The following is a 22,183-nucleotide window of genomic DNA, read 5'->3' as shown; positions in this document are numbered from 1 at the left end:
AAGCATGACAGAACTGTTTATAAGGACAAATGAAGGTGGCACAGCAATATAAAATGACAAAAGAAAGTACCAAATGATCAAATCTTCGAATGAATGCAGCATTGTAGGATAGATTCTTCAACAAGAGTCAAATTTCAATAAAGGAAAATAACTAGGCCAGAAATCTATTTTGGAAGTAGATGAGTGTGTTTGTGTGTGTCTGTGTATGTGAGGGAGCCCATCTATAACAGATAAAAGAATAAAAGGATTTTGGCTCCACCTGTTGGCAACAGTCTAAAACTCCCTCCATCTGTCTTGGAATATAATTTAATGCCTTCAGTAATAAAAGAAATGTAACTGCAAACAAGTTTTTGAACAGTTCTTGGGGAATTTACCATATAAACATTATGCTCTGATATTGTTTCCTGTGCCTCGTGCTCAGTAAGGGGGTGGGTAAGAACATCCTGCATAATCCTGTGAGGTCAGCGCAGCATGGGGCTGACTTTCAACTGTGGCTCTTTACCTTGACCAGGATTTATTGGCCTCCATAGATTAAATCTGGCCTGATCTGACTGAGGTTTGGTATGTATGAAATGTAAGTGAAAGTGCAGAGTAATCCATGTTTCTCTCATCATTTGTCCCTTTACCCCTCTTCTATAGTACCTCTCCATATGCCTGTGTCTTGCACCAGAGCCAGACACATAACTCCTTACCATGCTCCTGGGATTAGCTGATGTCCTTTTTCCACAGCTCAACCCAGCGTCTAAACCCACACAGGTGAAAAGTCTCACTATGCTCTACAGTCCTGCAGCATAACCTCAACAATCAACTGAAATCCAGTGCAAAAATTTGCATTCTTTTGTGTGAAGTCCTCAATGACCTGAGCTGTACAAAACCTATTAAAATCTAATGAACAAAGATAGAAGAGTTTCAGTCAAATAGGAAAACAAGGCACCCAGAATACTAATCACAAACCGCATTAACTTGCAGAACGCAATGATAATCTTACATAAATTTACACAGTGCAGTCTGGAGACAGTCACTGCATCTCCCATGAGACTTCCCTAATTTAGCAAATATTGCCAAGCAGTGAATACCATGCAGGGATGGAGCTCAAGGTTTTTGCTCAGGGGTCAGCTCTTGCCAAAGTCAATCCATTAGCCTTTATAGCTCTGACTTGCTGCCTGACATGGACAAACTTACATGTATAAAAAATATATTTTAAGAGAGGAAATGCCTCTAGATGAGAAAAAACAGGAAAAAAAAGGATAGAGAGGGACCAAAAGAGAGACAAGTGGGTGTCATGGCTCAGCAGAGGAAGTGTTATCACTAAATGAATGCTGGTGCTGATTAGGTTAAACCTATTAGCGGCTAAGTGAGGCAAACTGGGCCTGGCCTGGCACCGAGCTAAAAGACGCAGATTGCTTCCGTACCCCTGAACTTTTTGGCAAGCTCATTGGAGGCTCACCCCCTGGTGCCAAGCCACTCGATCAGAGGACCTTTACTTGTGTTCCTGTTGCTGAACACCTTGGCACCACATCAGCTCCAAAGATGGAGGAGAAGATTAGAGCAGGAGATAGTGATTTTTGCTCAGTTAATAGGTTTATTGATGCTTAAGAAGCTGTTTTTTTTCAGATTCAGTACAACAATATATATGATTTATGACAATACAAGCAAAAGGTCACTCATTCTTTAGAGGTCATCTTGTTCTTTATATAGATTCACATTAACTAAGACAGTTAATCTTGTCCTCTTCCACACTTTGGAGCAAGTGAGCCCTTTTTTAAAAATGCACAATGGACAGCTGAGCGAACGGACTCATGGGCATACGCACAAACACGCTCACAGACAGAGTGAGAAAGTGATTAATGTTTTCACTGACCCACACCCATGCCTACCTACACACCCATGCACCCCTTACTCATGGATAGCAGCAAATGGCGATTGAGTGTGAGGATGAGCAATCCTAAGGTGGCTTGCATTAACCTACTGTAATTGAGTGGGAGTAGTTAAGAAGATCAATTACTTGGACTCCGTCTTCCCCTGCCCCTGATTTGCATGTGTGGTGGCATTAAGTATAGCTTCAAATGCCGGGAGTGGTGGATTAAAAGACGGAAACAAGCACAGCCAGGCTAGCTGACCTGGAAGTGACCCAGTGGGGGAAAGCTAGCTTAGCTTTCTGGACTGAATGCTGAACTAGACACTTTCAAATCTCGGGAGCATTTCTTTTAACAGGGGTTCAAAGGTACAATGACTGGGAATAAAATGTCATTCGAACGCTGAGCATTTTACTAAACTAATCAATTCTTCCTGACAACAAAGCTGCCTGCATACAGACCTACAGTACAGTCAATCCACTAGGAGTGTGCAGCAGTGTATTAATCTGCCTTGATACTGTATTTTCTTAATTTCTTCTTATTTTTCTGTGGCTGGGACGATTCTGGGCTGCAACCTTTGGACAGTTGGTGTTTAGCCCCCAGCCAGTAACAGCTCATGGGAGAGATCAGGACTTTATAAAAAGGTAGCGAGCAGGTGTCAGACAACAAGCAGCACACATGAATAGGAGGCTATATGGTGGACAAAGTATCGAAAAGTAACCACCAATTTCTGCATAGGAAATTTTTAATAGCTACAATGAAAAGCAATTTTAAAGACATATGTGATTAAAAATTGCTAAATTTGATTATAAAAAGTTACATTCAATGCAACCAAATGAAAGCTGTCACAAGCAAGACATGATTTGTATTTAAAACTTGCCTGATGACACAGGTTTTACTGTATGTAAGTCCTTTCTCTCACGTCCATCTCTCCGTCTCCCTGTTCCTGTGACCTCAGTTCATGGTCATGTCAGTCATGAGACCTGATTGGCTTAGACGGGTGGGTAAAGTCTTCAGTGATTAGGTGATGTGTGACTTGCTTTAGTTGTCCGCAGCTATTCTGGCTCTTTTACTCTCCTTCCTCCGATTCTGCTGCTTAGCATGACTGTACTGGAAAAAAACTGCTTCACTTTGAGGTTTATAATGAGATGGGAGACAGATGGAGGGAGGAAATTACTGAGTGTCACATGACTTTTATTTTTATACAATACTCTGAGGATTTCCCCCGGATACTTTGGTCTTTACTCCTGAGCACATTACAAAACACATCATGAAAAAATAAATCACTTGATGAATGTCCTCTCAAAAACAAAAAGCCAGCTGGCTCAACTCCTCAAGGGACAGATTAAAATATAGTGCCAGAGACAGTGTGGGCAGCAGTTTAGGAGAATATATTTTGTGCGTCAGGGGAGTGAGCTTTAGCCACTGACACCCACCATCACAATTTTAATTCCACAGCTCCTTTAAGGTGGTATTAGAGCCTCTGGGAGCAGGACGAGTGGAGTTGATCCAGAGGGGAAAACACACAGGAGCCACTGAGTTAAGAGCTCTCTTGAGCCTCTCCTCTGAGCCTCTCTCGATTTCCATCTTCAGCCACCTGTCATCTCAACCACTACTCTTAAAATTGCAAGAACCACCTTTCCACATCCACTTTCAGCTCCCATAGGAAACAGTCAATAGGCCCACTAACTCCTTTAAATGCCCTGTCATCAGTGACAGCCCTGCGGTCGCATAGTTACACCCTGCTTCACCCCCCCCTCCCCGCCTGCATTCCCCATCATTCCTTAGCTTGAGGGAGGAGAGATGCTGCGGGGAAGAAAAATAACCTGTGCCACACCAGCGACCCATCTGCCAGCTTGGGGGAGGCTATCGATTGTGTACACATCACATTATGGACACTGAGCCAGGCCCAGCGAGTTCCTATTGATCTCCTTGCTCGAAGCTCTTATGGACCATGATCCACCTCTGAGGTCCCCGCTGACCCTCCCTCCCTCCGCTTGTGTCATCAATTTGAGCTGGATAAATTGAGCCATTCCTCAGGTATGATAATTTTTTGCTGCAGAATCAATCCAGGCGATTATGGCTATGGTAATGTGGATTGATCCCAGGACTTGTGCGCGATTTCATCTTCTCAGACTACATCTCTTCCAGTGTGTTGACCCTGTCAAAGCATGTGCGAGTGTTGGTGTCACGTGACTGCACATTGCTTTGTGCATACATTAAAACCAAGTGGAATTTCTAACAGCAATTTAATAAATTACCATACTAAGTTCATATGTACCAGTTCATTATTCATTCCAATGCTCCATATGCTGGAAATAGGTTTAGGAGGACCCAAATGGCAAGGTTTGACCCCTAAATGTGCACGAATTTGGTTAGCGAGCCATTACCAACTATTAATGATGGCACTGAGCAAATATGGCATTGTGAAAGAACCTGGCACACATACTTAAAGAGAGATTTATAAGGCATGGGTAGCGCTGGTATGACTTATAATACATGCACCCTTAGAGAGATTCAACATTAATCAACAAAGCAGGAGACATCTTCCCTCCCACTCAGTCAGGATTCTGCTGGTTAAGCGCCTTTTCCAATGGCCAGTTTCCAGAATTCACAGAGAGAGAAAAAGCAGAGGGGGAATGTGATATTTGGTGGCCGTCCACTGTTTTGTCCCACAGCTCCTCCAAGGTTCAGTGAGGTTTGGAGAAATGCCACAGTCATTAGGATTTCAAGTGAATTCCCTGAAACTGGCAGAAAATGTGTGTAACAATGTACGAAAATTTTCTTTACAACTTTGCAACAAAACCAGATAAAAGAAACCACTCCAGTGTCCATCTGGCTAACTATTTTTGGCAGCTCCAGTGGGAGTTTAGTGCATAATGATGAAGGCTTATTATTTCAAGAAAAACTATTGAGCTGTTCACATATCTCTGACAGCTCTCAGTGCAGTCAATAATTGCAGTGGATATAACCCATTTGTCTTGGCATAATGCAACATCACCATGCTGTGTCACTTACAATTTAATTTGTCATCAGTCATCTCGGCTATATTATGTGTCCCTCTGTGCTTGGCAACCTTTATGAGGAGTATTGGCATGATGTGATTAAAGTCACAATTTCAGGGTCAATCTCAGTGTGGCGCTTTACAAGCGGGAGGCAAACTTTCCATGTAAATGATTTTTCTTGCTGTTTTTCTTTTTTTTCTATAAAGCACAAAACATCCATAAGAGGTTCAGAACCGTCACTTTCAGATTATCCTTGCTGGAGGCACGCAACAGCAGGGATCCTGAGCGTTTCAGTCAATGTCGATGCTGAGGATGAGAGGCTCCCACAGCAGCACAAAAACTGGTTATGGGCTGACAATATTTGATAGAAATCAATAACCAATCCTCATCAGCTTGCAGGCAACCCACAGCAACTGCCTCTAAAGCACAGAAGCACAGGAGAGAAAACAGAGGAACAACTCATGAATAAATAAAGAAATAAAATTTTGGATGACGCTTCTACATAACTGAGGGATATCCCTCCACCAACCACACATCCTTCCACCGTTCCCTCTGGTGGAGTGTATTCCCTAAGTGGTTACTGTACTATGCTTCCTTTGAACTCTTCACCTAACTTCACCATTTTCTTCTCATCCTTGTAAACACTTTGGCTGTGTGCTTTTCACTCTCCCTTCCACTTCCTTTCCAGGCTTTATTTATGCTGGAGTGATATTTGTTTCTGTGTTACTTTGTGTTCTTTTTTTTTTTTTGTGGAACCAGGGAAGAAAGTGGGCTAGTATGAAATATTTATGGAGTGCGTTCGTCCATTGGGCCAGTAGTGGCACAAACACGCCTGCACAGAACCGGCAACACAGCTGTGTGTGTCAGCATGTGGTGCTCCTTTACAGCTCGGATAAGTGATGCAACCATGATTAGCAGATTGAAATATCATACATATAAAATTACACATTAGCGAACACATTGTACTGACAATTCCCCCTTTGCTTTTTGTTCAAACGATGTCCCTTTAAGACTGTTGCTAATTCACTGTAATGATAACACTGGGAGGGAAAAGTGCCAGTGTATGAATCCCTGTGAGTCATGAGAGTTGGCAAACAGCACAGAGAAGAATCTGACTTCTTCTGCTCGACTGCAGTCTCACTGTGGCGGCATGAGGGAAACAGCAAACCTGGAGATGGTTGTTTTCGGGAGAAGAATGATGCGGATACGAGGTGTGACTACCTGCAGCTTTGAGAGAAAAGGTGAATTTTCCAAACTTAAGCCAAGCTAGTCACGCGGGACTAAATTGCATATGAACGCAAAGTTGAAAAGTACAGATTTTCCACCTTTGCTTTCTGCCCTGTCAGATAAACACAAACTGAACGTTGAGACCAGCAGAAGCAAAGGTTGGCAACCATCAATATACGGTGGGTTCATAGTACATGTTGTTAATAATTGATTCATTTCTAAAATACTCGAAATATCCGGTCAAATAATATAATTAGATAATTTCTCTTTTTAAGTTGACAAACTTTGTCTCCATCTATATTAACAAACAGGAAGGCCAGGTGCAGTGTGAGTGGTATCCAGCAATGCTGACCGGTGTTGCTTATTTTTTAGGGCACAATGCAGCACTCAGGTAAACTTAAATATTTATGAGCGAGCTGCCACACAATGAATTCACAGTCACACTCGTTGCAGCAATGCTTCAAATTCTAATCTGGACATCACAAGCCAGCAAGGCCATTTCTGTTGGCTCCTCAACCTTGAGAGAAATTCTGCAACTCTCCTTCTCAATCAAGCATATTGACAAATTTATTTTAAGCTCTGATAGGATCCTTGAACCATCCGCTGACTGAAATAGATACCCGATGCTTGGTCCACTCTACTGTATATCCTGTAACATAGCCCTCTCACTCTCATATCAGATTTCTACACCCAGTAGTCTTCAGGAGAGATATGATTGCAGTTCAACAATACCTCATCAGTGTATTAAAAAAAGATTTCCCACTGTGTGCTGATGCTATTTCCGTGGACAGCTCAGCAGTTTTGTGAGTTAAGCGTTGGATGTAGAAGTGGTTCCTGCTGAGACCAAGCCTCCCAGGAAGGGCAGCGAGGAAAGTCATGCACAGTGCGCCACAAAGTGCTTAATATGAAGAATAAACTGAGAGTTAGGACAATGTCTTGATTAGCATTAGTGAGATCATCACTTTCAGCTCTTTTCACTTTTGACCAACTTCTAATCGCGCCAATCTTTGTCACTCGCTTTATCTGGCTCTCTCTCTCCGTCCTGCGTAATCTGTCCATCACTATTGCCCTCTTAGCCACCTTGCAGGCAATCATGGCTTGTGACTTTCACAAAACAAATGTCAGGAAAACAGAGAGAGAGAGAGAGAGAGAGAGAGCGAGAGAGAGAGAGAGAGAGAGAGAGAGAGAGCGAGCGAGCGAATGGGCTTTTGCAGGAGAGAGCAGGCTGTACTAACCGAGAGGCAAAGCTACATTTCCTATAACACTGTCGAAATTACCGAGATATGGGGGCAAAATTCATTTATGAAGTAAAACTAATTTATAAGCTTAAAACCTGCAGTAATAAACAGAAGCCACTACTCCTAGCGGGAGAAAATCCAATAAAAACTAATTCTTCTAGCAGTAAAATATGTAAGAACTTGCCCTGAGCTATGAAACAGCCAGAGCCGAAGGTTTGCTTGTTTCTGTGCCTTTGCTTTCTGTAAAGATTACTTTGTTGCTGTGAAACTGCTTCAGCGGTGTCTTACCCTGACGATAAACCCTTCTGTTGATGATCTGGAGATATATGTGTATATATTTAATTTAGAAACCAATTTAAACCACGTCCTTCATCCACGTCCTTTCCCTGGCAGGAGAAATGGTGGTGGACATGGAAAAAAAAGCATGTATGCATGTGCCTATGTTTGTGTGCGGGCACTGCAGTGTGTGTGTGTGTGTGTGTGTGTGTGTGTGTGTGCAAGTGTTCTACATGTGTGTGCATTTCTGGAGAGAACAAGCCTTCGGCCTTCATGCCGTGACAGCATTATTAACCTATATGCCTCTGACATCCCCCCTCCCCGAGAGAACAGAACAGCAGGCACACCAGAGATACAGCCAGTACCCTCTACAGCACTCACACACACTGATGCACATGTACATGCACATGAGGGCATATAGCATATGAGCAAATTATACATCTAAACACAGGCTCGTTACATCTGCCTCTGCAAAAGGGGCATCTTTTACAGTGGCACAAAAGACATAATATCAAAGGACAACAACCTAATTGCAATAGATAACTTTCTTATGTTTAAAGTAATTTTCAGCTGAGCAGCTTTATGTTCCCGCTGGGGTGTGTGCCTTCATGTGTGACAGAGAAAGAGCACCGGAGAGAGCAGTCAACAGGGCTAAGTGTAATTACCGCTAAGTGTGCTAGCCCCTGCGCCTGAGTAGCGATTGCTGTTTTAATCACTCGGCCAGGGCCCCCGTAATCAACACTTCCTCGAGCCACAGACCAAAGGATGGTAGGAGAAACAAACATGCAGCCCAGACCCGGTAACAGTTAATATTCATGATGCTCTGGCTACTGCAAATAACTCGTCGGGGTTGCTCCAGCGCCTGCCTGTACGTATGCAGATAACGACACGGGAGGGATCTTTTACAAGCTCCCTGCTCCCCTCTCCTCCAGAGTCTGCTGATAACATCATCCAGCTTGGAGGCTGAAGGAGGATGGGAAGTTGGGGTGGTAAGTGCTTAAATGGCGTCTAAGTGTGTGTGTGTGTGTGTGTGTGTGTGTGTGTGTGTGTGTGTGTGTGCGTGCGTGTGTTTGTGTGCGGTGCTTTCCAGAAATTTACTTAGAATTAGAATTACTCTCCCGTCACCTCTCCTGGGCGTTTTCCTTCACAGATAAGACTGGGAAAACCTCACAGGAGAAACGCTCCTCTACACCTCCTACACACATATGCACATGCCCCCCCCCCCCCCCCCCCAACCTGCCTCTTGCTCTCCCACAATCCTTTTTTCTCTCTTTCCCAAACACACACTGTCACACTAAAACACACACTGTCACATTCAGCTGCACTCTGCAGGCTCCTATAGCTCTCGGCACTACACCCTCACATGAAAAAGAGAATCCCCCCGCCTCTCTCTCTCTCCTCCTCTTCCTCCTCCTCCTCCTCCCCTCTCCTCTCGTACCTCTATCTGTTATCCTCAATGACTACGCGTCACCTTGCTGTCTGAGTCAAACTCTGTAACCATGGAGATGTCTCCCAGCACTACTCGCGCAAGCCAAGCAGCTTTGTGACTTAAACATTGTTTTTTCTCTCTCTGTGATGCAGAGCCTTTGCCATTCAGCTGAGTGATCTGCAGAAGCCCCAGTGAGCAGCGGGATGACGGAGACAGATCTCAGGGTAAAGAGAGGTTACACTGGAATTCAAAGCCAAAACCTGTCAGCCTCATTGAGTGCCATCATGAATCCCAACAATGTGAGATAACATTTGAAGTTGAGGGGGAGCTTTTGTTTAAAATGGCTTACAAGCTTAGGATGTTGCAGAGTGAACTGAACCCCGGCGCTTGGGAGTGCTCCACTGGTTTTCTGACCTCGGATAAATTAGAGGGGTCACTGTTGGGCTGAAGGTTGGACAAACAGTGCCTGCACCCACAAGAGGGAGCCCCTCTTCCCTCTGAAGCCCAATTCAACAAGTCAAAATGTCTTTTTGTGACTTTTCGCCCTTTTTTTTTTGCAAGGAGGTCAGTTGGAGGTGGAGAGAAAACTCCAGCTCCTGAGTTTTGATACGTTAAGGAGGGGTTGAGATAATCCCTTGGCTATTTCCTCTATCCTTCAAGCAGAGAAAACAGACTCTCTCTCTCTCTCTCTCTCTCTCTCTCCTTCTCTGTCTCTCATTTGGGATTGCAGAAAGACTAGTGGTCACCGAGGACTCAGCTAATCCTAATCAAGCAGGAAGAATAAAGCTCAACCCTGAACCCTGCATGGCACTCCCCTTCATTTATATTCCCCGTGACACCAGCATCCACCATCACCTCCGACACCATCGCTGCAAAACGTGGACTGTTTGACTGTTGGTTTCAGATGTGCACATTGTGTCAATCTCAATTGTGCCTCTCACAAAGTATCCTTCAAGTTATGTGCTAGTGGTGCAAAACTCTATCGCAGCTTAGCTGATTGTTATTCAGCTTCACTTCCAAGTCAGACTTGTGCCTCCATCATTCTCTACCTTAAAAACAACTCACACAAATATGACAAAATTGCACACATACGCACACACCCTCATACTTTTCTTGCATTTGCTGATTTTTTTTTTTTTATGTCTTTTTCTGTCCTTCTTCTGGGAGACTGGGGTGAAAATGAACCAAACCCTGTTTATCAAGAGAAACACACCAAACTGACAACATGGTTTCTAATGAGATTCACCCTGATGATGTTTGCATGAATATATTCATGAGTGACACAGAGGAGATACAAGATGGGCACAAGAGCAGCCAAGTCAGTGAATAAGTAAATGAGTAGAACAGTCAAACAACAGACCAACAAACAAAGAGGAAGCCGAAGAGGAAAGCAAATCAAGAAATACAAAAAACATAAAAGTGCATGTGGATTGAGATTTCAGAGCCTCTACATGAGTCTTATTTTAATACTCATTTCCCTTTGGTCCTCCTCATCCCAATTACCAAACAACACCTTGACATTGCCGTCTGCTCATGGGGAAAGAGAGAGGCTTAGCGACCATGGTGTCAACAACATATTGACGCTTGTCTCCGTAACCATAGACACTTGTGAATGGATTCTCACGTGTGAAAGGCAGCCGTCATCACAGGAAAAAAAAAAACAAAAAAAACACACTGTATCACTTAAAGGGATTTTGTGCCCATCAAGGATTTGAATATCTTATTTTACCACCGAAGCTCGATAAAACCCACTTCTGTGCTCAGATACATGCACAAACACACACTACAGTTTTAATAAAGCCGTGGATCAGCTGAGCGATTTCAGCAATTCTCTTCGCTGGGGCAACCCCTTCCGCAGAAGAACACATGCTGCTCTCTCCCTCGCAATGTGCCATGATGTTTACTTCAGTAATGACTCACGCTGGATCATACTCAGTGGTCGTCGGCAACAAAAGAACAGCCGACAGTCCACAATAGAAATGGGACTTTGGGAAAAAAAAAGCCATATGAATGACTGAGCAATTGAGCTGAGTGCTGCTTCACGGCAGAGGCAAGCAGGGAGCGCTGATAAGGGAGCTGTAATAACGGCCAGAATTTCACAGCCTTTGTTCCACAGCAAATGAGAGTGATGATCACCAGGCTTGGGAGCGGCACTGGGTGACTGTTTCCATGGCGTTAGAATGAGGTGTGTGTGTGTGTGTGTGTGTGTGTGTGTGTGTGTGTACATCTGAGTGGGTGGCTGTATTGTGTGTAGGTTGGGGTGGAGGCTAGGGTATTATTGATAGGTTGCCTGTCCTTGAGAAGGCCAGATTGGGACGCCCCCACTCTTCACGGGAGATTTCCTTTAATTAATCCAAATGAGGACACACTTGCACACATGCTCACACAAAGACACACACACTCACAGATGACTGTATGTAAGCGTCAGCGCAGTGGTGTGGGAGAGGATGAAAGTGTAGGAATGTGTCTGCGAATTTTACAGATGTTATTCCAAAGTCGCATGATAAAATGAATTAGCAAATATGTTAAAGGACTAGGAGTTTGTAGCCACGTTAGCAGCTTTGTGAGGCACAGTGGTGCTTTGAACTATGAGCATACTCTAATGGCAATGCTAACATGCTGATGTTCACCAGGTAATATTTACCAGGTTCACCATCTTAGCTTAGTGTTTTAGCATGCTAACATATGCTAATTAGCACTAAACACAAAGTACAACCGCTGTCAAAATAAATAAATAAATAAATAAAATAAAATTCACTGGTCACCATTTTCTGCCATCTGCACATCTGTCTTGTGCAGATGACATCTGTGTTGATAGTCTCAATCATCGCTACTCCCACTGCAACAAGGCCCCAGAGAGTTGGTTAAGTTCGCCTTCTGCTAAATGCTATCGAGTGCTGTTCAATAAAAGTCATAAAACATACTCGCAGCAGTCGTCTCAGTTATTGAGAGGCCCTAACATGACAGGTTGTCATGTTAGGTTCACAGTGGAGCTAAACTGTGACTGATCAAAGCCCTTTGTAGGACAGGTGTTATCAAAGCTGGGGGCAGGAACAGCTCACCTTAACGTTAACTGTATGGGTATTACCACATAAGAGAAGTGTGTCCGCTATAAGCACTTCAACTGTTTATTCCTCAGTCTTTTATGTTTGTGGATCTATTCAATTTATCTCGAGATATCACAGGTACACAAGCCTAATAATAATAATACTAATGATAATTGGATGCCCTTGAACGTAGGATGGAAGACAGTTAATGATGTCTGAACTGATTGTTGTGTTTATTCTATTTGATATCACACACCACATGAACTCAATTAACTTTCACCAGCAAAACAATAAAATGTGGCAATGATGGTAACGAGCTCAGCTCTACAGTAGGCATCAGTAGACACAAGTTAAGCATTTCCCTGGACTCAGTCAAATGTCCACCTGTGGGTCCTACCCACTACCTTAAAAACCTACCAGTATCACTGCATCACAAGAATTGGCCAAATGAAGAATCTGACCTGACGATGGCACGAGAAAAGAAGGAATTATTATAAGTTTTGACGATTCATTCTGAGATGGAACATCTGAGCCACATTTCATGGCGACCCATCCAATGACTGTCAAGATATTTCAGCCAAAACCACAAATGTCAACCTCGTGGTGGCGCTAGAGAAAAAGTCAGGGCTTCACCAAAATCAGCAGGCTTCATCCTCTGCGAATCATGAACGCCTGTGCCAAATTTAATGGCATGCCTTCTGACAGTTGTTGAGATATTTCAGCCTGGAGCAAAGTGGCGGAACAACCAGCGCTGCCATCCCCGGAGCCATGATGCTAGTATGGCTGAAAACCAAATATCATAAAAAAAGAATAAATTAAAATGAACATATTGTAGACAGCTGTCTGACTGTAAGCAGAATCACACCTTTCACAGTTCCCCATAACATGCTTGACTTTGATGTAGTGATCCGCGTCTGTTTCATTTTGAATTTCCTGTTTCAGGTTTCTGTGTCTGTGTCCATCGCTTGTATTGGCAAACACTGGAGTGTGATGTGAGTCAGTGTGGCCTTACGGCTTATGGCCCAGTCAAATCAGGTAATCAGCGCAGCTGTGTCGGAGCAGGTATAGGATTAACAAATCTGTGTGTATAAGACGATAAGCCCCCACAACATTTCCACAAACACCAAGAGTGTTTCCATGCAGGTGGGGGGGACGCGGGGGGGGGGGGGGGGAGAGCAGCTGAAAATGAAAAGCTAAGTTTGCAATCAGATTATTTGTGTTTGATTATTACCTCTTTTGTGATGGGAAAGAGTGAGTAACTGCTTACAACCCTGTTTATATCCTCACTAAAGATAGACTTGAAATCCTATTACAATTACTCTGAATCATCCTCACATTGAATGATATGAAATGTCCCCGCAGACACCCAAAACTGCAGGAGGCAGAGGAGGAGTGAAAGGAGAGCCTCCGGTGCCGCACCACCTCACGGACGGAGGAGTCTCCACACTCAAGATGTTTTCTTTGCGCAACATGGGTTAAGTGTGCCGCTGCATAGTTATTACAGCCCAGTGTGGGGGCTGACGGTGGGAGATGAGAGAATTGGTGGGTTGAACGTACACGAGCAGGCGCAGCGAGAGACAAAAATTACAGCCGAGCATTTCCTGATAATAATATAGTCATTGCGCCTCGGGGCTGATTTGCTTGTGAATCAGAACACATGAAAAATTCACATGTGGGGGCAATGACGTGGTTTAGTGAGAAGCGATGCTGCCCTTCATGCAGAAGACTCTTTTTAATTCCACATGTTGGCAAGCATCTGAGTGCGCAAGACACCAAATCCCATCCAGCTCTGTGGCTGACCGTGAACCCTGACCTCTCGATGAAGGAAGTACAGACAGTATTACTACTAGCGATATCTCCTGTGTGTCACCAATACAATGATAAATCAAGATGAAATGCCCTGACGCTCTACAAACCAAGTGCATGCTGCTGACATTCTGAAAGCCAATTTATCAACTGGCGGATTGACAGAAAATCAACAGCAATGTGGATAATCGGCATTTTTCAAGCAAAAATGTCAAACGTTCTACAATTTCAGCCTCTCAGATAATCTCTGGTAAAATGATAAGCATCTATGGGTATTAGTGATAGATTGCCTGTCCTTGAGAAGGCCAGATTGGGATTTCCCCACCCCCACCAGAGATTTCCTTTAAATAATCCAAACTGCAATTCACACAGGCGCGCGCACGCACACACACCCACACACCCACACGTAGAATGAATAGTGAAAACAATATTTAGTTGCAGTCTGACTACAGTTAAACATTTCTTTGTCACTGCAACACCGCGTACAATACAAATCAGACAGAAATACTCATTTACATAAGAAAGAAACAGAAAGTAAACGATAATCAGTGCTCATGCTGCTGGGATGACACAGTAGGAGCATGGGTGGCATATTGAGCTCATACTAAAATCCAATAAAGAGCGAACAAACAATTAAACCTTTACACACTGACATTCTGGGATGTGTAATCCTATTACTGAAGGAACTCCGGTGCTACGTTAGCTGACTGTGAAGTGGATCAGCAGCTTTGACAAAGATGATATTAAATTAGGAGTGACCTTAGTTTTGCTGTTGTGTCAGTGACTGAGGGTCACACCTGACAGAGGCAGACAGAAAATAAGCAACGCTGCTGCTTGCCGATGGAGAGAAAATGAGAAGAACATGAGCTCTACTCAAGCTTATAATGCTGCCAGCCAGCTCCTAAGAACCTAATGCAATCAGGAATCAGTACGGCCCTGGTACTCACCCCAAATGGCTTTGAAGTATGTCAGGCCAAGGTGTCTGCTACTTTCAGATCATCAGGGTTACAGAGGACATTCAAGAACAGTTTCTTCCCACAGGCCATCACTCTGATGAGCACTTAAATCAGCCAGACAGTGCCAATAACCCTAAACATCCACTTACTTTGATATAGACTGCATTTTTACCATTTAAAATGCACATTTTCAACATGTACATGTGCACTGTCATTGTCGATGTATATTCTGAACGCTGTACATAATACATATTGATACGTATAGATGCGTATAATGTACAAAATCATCCATCCATGTCCATACATCCATTCACTGTTTGTATTGTTCCCAACACTTCACTAGTATAGACTTTTATTTATGTTATATATTCAGCTTTTTGTTGTCTTTGTTCTTCTTCAGACAATAATATACTTTGTTGTTGTAACACTGCACTGCCAGCGTTTTCAAAGTCTATCAATCATTCTTATTACATAAAAAGCAAACACTGCAACCTTGTAAAAAAATATCACATTTTTAAAAGCCTAATAATTCCAGTGTGCCACAGAGAGATGACACTATAAAAGAGGCTAATGTGGGATCAGAGGTAAATTATATCTTGATTAAGAAGGAGCCAGGGGCATTTCTGCTTTGATTTGCATAAAGGCTGTAAAATACCTCCTGTGACCTAATCTTCCCTGTTAAATCTGTGGCCATCTTTGAAAACTGTCCAACTCAAACTAGAGTTTTTTGTTTTTTTCCTCATCAGTTTTGGTTTCTACTTTACTTTGGTTCAGTTTAGTTTCAGTTAATATCCAGACTTCAGTTTTAGCATTAAATTATTATTAATATTATTATTTTAAATAATTATATAGGGGCTATTTGTCAAGGGCAATTCCTCCTCATGCTTGTTGTGTTGACAAATTTGACCAAACTGAGAAAGACTAAAGCTGCCCACATTTCCTGTTTTTTTTTTTTTAAATTGTATTTTATATCACAGTTGTGTCAGTAATTTTAATTTTTCTTTCTACAGTCTACTGTTTATTTTTATTTCAGATATATAAAATGTTTTTCACACTTAATTTCAGACTTTAGTTCAGTCTTAATTAACTATGATATTAACTGTGTTATTTCCAATGGCAAGAAGTCAAAATGCTGTACACAGCAGGTGAAGCTCTGTTTTAAGCATTGTTGCCACAAACCTGTGACGTCTTTGTACACTTAGTTTGTTTGTGGTGTAAGAGCTACTGGGCACATTTCGAAAATAAATATATTCACCGTATTATGTTGTACTGAAAGAGGCGAGAGTGCAGTGGAAACAGGGTTAGTCATTCTTCTGAGAGGCAGAAATCTTTGTGCTCCCATGAAAAGTTTAATGGTTAAGTTTAGTGAACTCTGGTATGTATAATTTATCGCTGTGGTTTCAGTTCTTACTGAGCATGTGAAAAAGTTGAGAATTGTTAGTAAGAGTTTCCAAACTTTCAGGCTTACAGTAATTGGCCTGCTTTTTGAACTTTTATTTTTCACTTATTTGCCCGAGCTCTGCAAATCTTGAGCAAGCTGTACAACACTTCACACTGTGATGCTGCTTTAGCTGCCTTAGCCGGAGAAACTCAAGGTCAAAATAATTGGCCGTGTCTCTTCTGGTGTCACTGACTCCCATTCTTTTTTCCGCTACGTTGCCTCAGCTGTGTAACGGCAGGTAAACAGTGTATTATAATTACCCCCCCCCCCCCCCCCCCCCCCACAGCAGGGGAGCTCTCCATCTTCATAATTTAAGCCAGGATACAACAGAATAAGTCCCCTCTGTCTCACCCTGCCAGTGATGCACGTCGCGCTAACACCTCACAAAGTGATTCTTCGCTGAGCAAACACACATAACCACTCTCAACAACACTTAGCTTAACACGATTGATACGCTTGGGGCAAGTCTTAGGAAACAGCAGGCTCTCTCCCGCAGACACACACACAGACAAAAACTGAATAATGTACAATATAATGAGTGTAAACCTCTGCCCCTGGCTTACAAGGTTGAATACATTCACATTTTATTATGAGAAATGGCAAGGCAAAACCACTCTCAAATTACTTCAGTCATTATGCGATATTAAATATTGTTACATGATATTTGCGACAGGATCTGATGCTCTTATTGTACAAATCCTCTTATATTTTTTTTGTAATTCCGGTTTTATATACCTCTGTTATTTATTTCTTTTACTTGCTACACTGACAGTATCTGTGCCTGTTTCTGACACTGTGCTCCTGCAACAACTGGATTTTCCTGCTGGGAATCAATAAAGGTTTATCTTATCTTCCAATAAAGCATGCTCAGGTAGTGCTGATATAGCAACAGGATCACCATTATTGCGAGGGAATAGCACAAGTATGTATTTGTGCCATTGTGCTCGGGTATGCGCGTGAATGACAGCCAGAAACCTTCAGTCACTGGGCTCTTAGCGACTGGCCCATTAGCAACCAGTGCTAATGAGCAGCATGAGAAGCCTCCTGCATTGACCTCCTCTCACTGTTCAGCGTCACGCTCCAGTTCAAATACAAAATTTATGCCACTAGAACAGCCCATTGAGGCACACCATACTCTCAGAAAATCCCACAATCAATGTCAAATATTGATTCTTATTCATTAAGTCCAGTCACAAGCCCTCCAAGCGCGTGGCTTTTACTCTGAAAAGCTCATCTGAAATTTTCATCAGAATTAATTGGGGACTGGTTGGTAGGGAAATGCGATGGCATAAACTGCGAGGTGTGTGTGTTTGTAATAATGGATTTAGGACAGCGGTATGAAAGCTCAGGTGTACCACAGGGATTACTGCAACAATGAGTCAGATTTCTTTTCGCTCCACAAAGCTCAGTTTAATCCTTCTTCATGATGACTTTTCTTGCAAAGCAAACAGATAATTTCTTTGTTTCTCTCAGTCTGCGTCTACACAGTCTTTTCCTCTGGTGAACAAGAAACGCTGGCTGGACTGTGACATGACGCCACTGTAACACAAATAACATCGACTACACTTGTAGCATGTACAGATGATATTCCTGTAGGGACTCTGAATGCCTATATGTGTGCGTGTGTGTGTGTGTGTGTGCATGTCTTTGGTTTAAAAGCTTTCCTGTGCATCTGAGTGATGATGTCATCGCTGGCATCAGTAGTTCCTGCTTGACAAACAGGAACAGTGGATCCCATGGCTGCCAGCGTACGTAGCTAAAATAGGCCTGGGGAAAGCAGACCACACTCTGATGTCACTAGGGGTCTAAGAACAGTTGCCACATGCACAGCAGTGGCTTTAACCTTGGCACCCAGATTAAATTGCATTCCTTCACTGTATTCCCTTCGAACTACCCCTGCCTTTCTCTCTCTCATTCAGCTCTCCTGCTACACCCACAAATGCACTTCTTCTCCTTGATTCACCCACCCGAAGTCTCTTCTCATTCTCTCCCTCCACCGTGGAAGTCTGCCTGTCTTGATGCCAGCTGGGAACGGATTACCGAAACCCACAAAGACATGAGACCCCACATGCACGAAACACACACACACACACACACACACACACACACACACACACACACACACACACACACACACACACACACACACACAGAGATTTTTCAATGCTGACCATTACTCCTCCTGGGTAGACCTGCTGTTACAGAAGAAAAACGCTGAATTTGGACGAGCTGGTGGACAAACAATATCTACACTTGGTATATAACTGAGGTATGGTCAAGGTTAGTGAAAGATGTAGCTATCATGACAGTGTGGATATGGGTAGGCAACTTAAACACTCAATTATGGTTAGGCTATGGTCATGAAAATTGGTTCTGAAAGTCTTTTTTACTGAGCCACATAAAGGGGACACCGCGTCTTACATCAGCACTGGATATAAATTGTGAGGTGTGGAATCTGTGGGGAGCAAGGTCTGCAAACTCTACAAAGTGACTTTATAACAGTGAGGTGAACTTCAGGTTTCAGGTGGTTCTCTAAAATTTGGAATTGTACTAAGCAGTAAACTGATTCGCCGTTTTGCTGCAATTTCACTGAGAACCGCGGGGAGCAGCTGGAGTCCTTAAACACCACACCGTGTATGATTTTACCTCCTGACAGTAAACACCAACTGCCACAGACTGCATCCAACTTGGTCCGCTCAGTCGTAATGCCCAAAGCATTACAATAATCTGCTTATTACAGTTATGCTTTGGGTGTCATGTGTCCCCCTCTTAATAGTAAGTGTTGCGTCTGTCCCCATTGGCCTCTTCTCCTCCCACCTTTCCTCTCAGCTCATCTCCTCATTTCAGTCCTACTCCAAACAACAAGGTCTAGCATTCGACTAACACATCATCACTTGTGACTGACCGACTGGCATCAGCTCCTTGTGAAGCCGGTCTTTGTTCTCTCTGTCGACTCTGTTCAGGACAAGGAATGAGAGACAAGTGGCTGCAGCCATCTGTAGGAGGATCAGGAGTAATCCCCCTTGACAGGCATACCCCCTAATGACTGTGGGTGCCACAGCCAAGTTTATTAATACGAATAAGGCACGTATTGATGGTAGGAAGTGGCACCACTCATATGCTGCATTGCGCCGGAGCATGTGGCTTCACTGTAGGCTGCTGGATAAACAAGCAATATTTTATTCTCTCATGTCTGTGTGATGATGTGTGAGGCAACGCTGGGAAATGAGAGAAGCCAGAGAACACGGAACATGTGGATGCCTTTGGGGTGAAGGGGGCTGCAGCATTCGAGGCACTGGAATGCCTACAAATAAGTACGCAAGCATGCACAGACACACACACAAAACACCATAAATATGCTGAAACATTCCTTTCTTCTGCTATATTTGTTCTAATTAGGGAAATTGCTCCTTTCCTTCTTCTTTATAATGATCTTGAACCCTAACCCCCTAGCACCTTTAGAGGATCTGACACTGATTATCAGAGACAAAGGACTAATTAAAATAGAATACAATGAGAGCGATTGGAGAAGCATTTCTTCCTCAATAATCAATCTCGCTCAATTATTAATTTGATGCAACGTTCCCTCTGTCTATCCCAGGTGTGCCATTACTTTGGCCTTAATGGACACACAGACAGATAATGCTGATCCGCCTGTAAGGAAATGTTACAAATACCCTGGACTGGCTTTATCTTTATTCGGAGCTGCCTATTCTGGGTCAGCACTTCGGGCAGGTAGGCTATTTACAGGAGTGTAATTGTTCAAAGACTTTTCATGGGTGCCAAAGCGAGGCTGTGGAGGGTGGATCAGGTGGATGCTGGAAGGACTGACCACTGCAACGTGAGCATGTGCATGTCCTTTAATTATTTCATTTCTTCTTCCAGTGTGTATGTGTGTTTATGAGTGATAGTGCACAGATTTGTGAATGAAGTATGATGACAGGCCTTAGAGAGAGTACGCCATCTCTAACTCTTGAATGCTTCTGTGAACAAGAGGAGGGGGGGGAGGGGAAGAAATCCAGAAAGTAGAGCGTCAAGAGAGTGAATCAGAGGAGAGATGAGGAGAGGAGAGAATACGTGGATGACTGTCTGAGGAAATGAGTATAAATATCCCTCTTTCATGACTAATGAGCTACATGCACACACACAGACAAAAATAGCCCCTAATTTTTAAGCAAATTTCCTCAGTCTCTCATTTTAAATTAATTTCCTTAGTCAATTCCGGGGAGTACAGCTTCCATGACCAAATACCTGCTAATAAGAGATCTGCAGCAAGCTTGATAGACTGGACGCTTTTCTGGGCTGCGCGCCGCTTGCACATGTGCGTGCACTCACGTACACAAGTGTGTGTGTGTGTGTGTGTGTGTGCGTTGGTCAGTAGGAATGGGGAGTCACACGTTGCCACAAAATGCTGCGGATGGGAGTACATGTGGGAGGACCACGGAATCTCCCCAAGAGTCTGTGCTGCATCCACGCCATATTTGGTGCTTCAGCGTATCGCTGTCAGTCAAGCCAAGTTTCAAGTACAGTGTGTACATCCACTGGACCTCAGATAAAAAGCTTTTCCAAATAATATCTAGTGTTTGTTTTACCCTGCTCAGCCTGCCTGAAGGTTGGCATTTACGGTATCAGCACTATTCAGATGTGCCAGATGTTGTCGCTCACAGAAATGTATAATAAACTGACTTTAAAATACTTTCCAGGGATTGCTTAAACTTTCTGCAACTCCAGCTGGTGCTTGGCGCCTCTGTGACAGATCCAGCCCATTTGGCATCTAAAATACAACAAAGTCAGCTCAAACCAACCATAACAACCCTTGTGTGACATTAAACCACCCTCAGCTGTAAATAAGAGGCCAGTCCAAGCGTGCTGAACGAGCCACTGTCCTCCCAGCTGCTTAAAGTATGCTCCAGGCATCCTGTTGCCTGGCTTATGATCCCTGTCCAGAAACAAGCACAATGCCTGATATCTACTTTATGATCTACACTCCCCAGCACACACACATTTTCACACGCACGCAATCATCTCTCCCTCTCTCAGTGTTTGTCTCTTCAGAGCTTAGTGTAGGAGCACAAGTTAGGATCTGTATTTGTGCATGTGTGTGTTTCCACTGCAGCTCCTCCAGCCTGCTGCTCTCTCCACTGATCTGCAGCAGCGTTGGTGGGGCCGCCTACACACCTTCCTCATCATCAGTTGCATCCCGACTCTTCTAAAGTAGTAAGTCCTGTGAGTGAGCCCATTACCGATGCCAACATTTTGCCACCGTAAGCCTTCACAGTGGATGTTTGGAGGGTTGAGAGTAACTTGACATCAGGGGAACTGTTCCATTTTTAGACACTTGCATAGTCACAGGCCATTGCTGCTCCCCGGGATGAACTGAGAGAACTCTCATTTCACATGGGGATACACCTATACAGACTGAAACCTTGAACAGGAAACGCAGACTGTTCTCACACAGCAGCAATGAAAAACATCCTGAGACTGCGAGCTCCTGTTGCTGTTGGTTATAGCCTGCTAAGCCTGTTGGGTGGAAAACATAAACTGAAAGGAGGAACCGACAGCAGCACGGCTGAAGCAGGAGGTGGACAGATCCTGACATGGACATATCGCCTCTCCTGTGATGCATGGAGCACGAAGGCTCAGGGAACCTCCTCTTGACTTCCTTCAGCCCTCAATAAAGACAAAAAGAAATTCCCTCCGGATGACCTCACTCCTCTTCCCCTGCCATCCTTTACTCCTCCTTCTCCTTCCTTTGAAGAGGCCACCTTTAACCCGGCAGCAAGAAGAGGATCCATTGTTTTCCTCCCTCTTCCCCCACACCTGTCACTGCTCGTGCTTACAAAAAGGCCATGGTGATGGGGAGATTGCTGCCTTTCATTTGTCTAGCCCACTGCACCGCTTA

General features: G+C 43.6%; 1 protein-coding gene across 1 annotated transcript in view; it reads right to left on the bottom strand.

Annotated features, from left to right (window-relative positions):
• The window catches only part of kcnb2b (potassium voltage-gated channel subfamily B member 2b), an 80,448-nt gene that overhangs the window by 6,278 nt on the left and 51,987 nt on the right, over nucleotides 1-22,183 (bottom strand). The gene's annotated exons all lie outside the window — the stretch shown is intronic.

This window comes from Chaetodon auriga, chromosome 21 (genome assembly GCF_051107435.1).
Source record: "Chaetodon auriga isolate fChaAug3 chromosome 21, fChaAug3.hap1, whole genome shotgun sequence".
NCBI classification, from domain to species: Eukaryota; Metazoa; Chordata; class Actinopteri; order Chaetodontiformes; family Chaetodontidae; genus Chaetodon; species Chaetodon auriga.
This window is presented reverse-complemented; position numbering and strand designations above follow the sequence as displayed.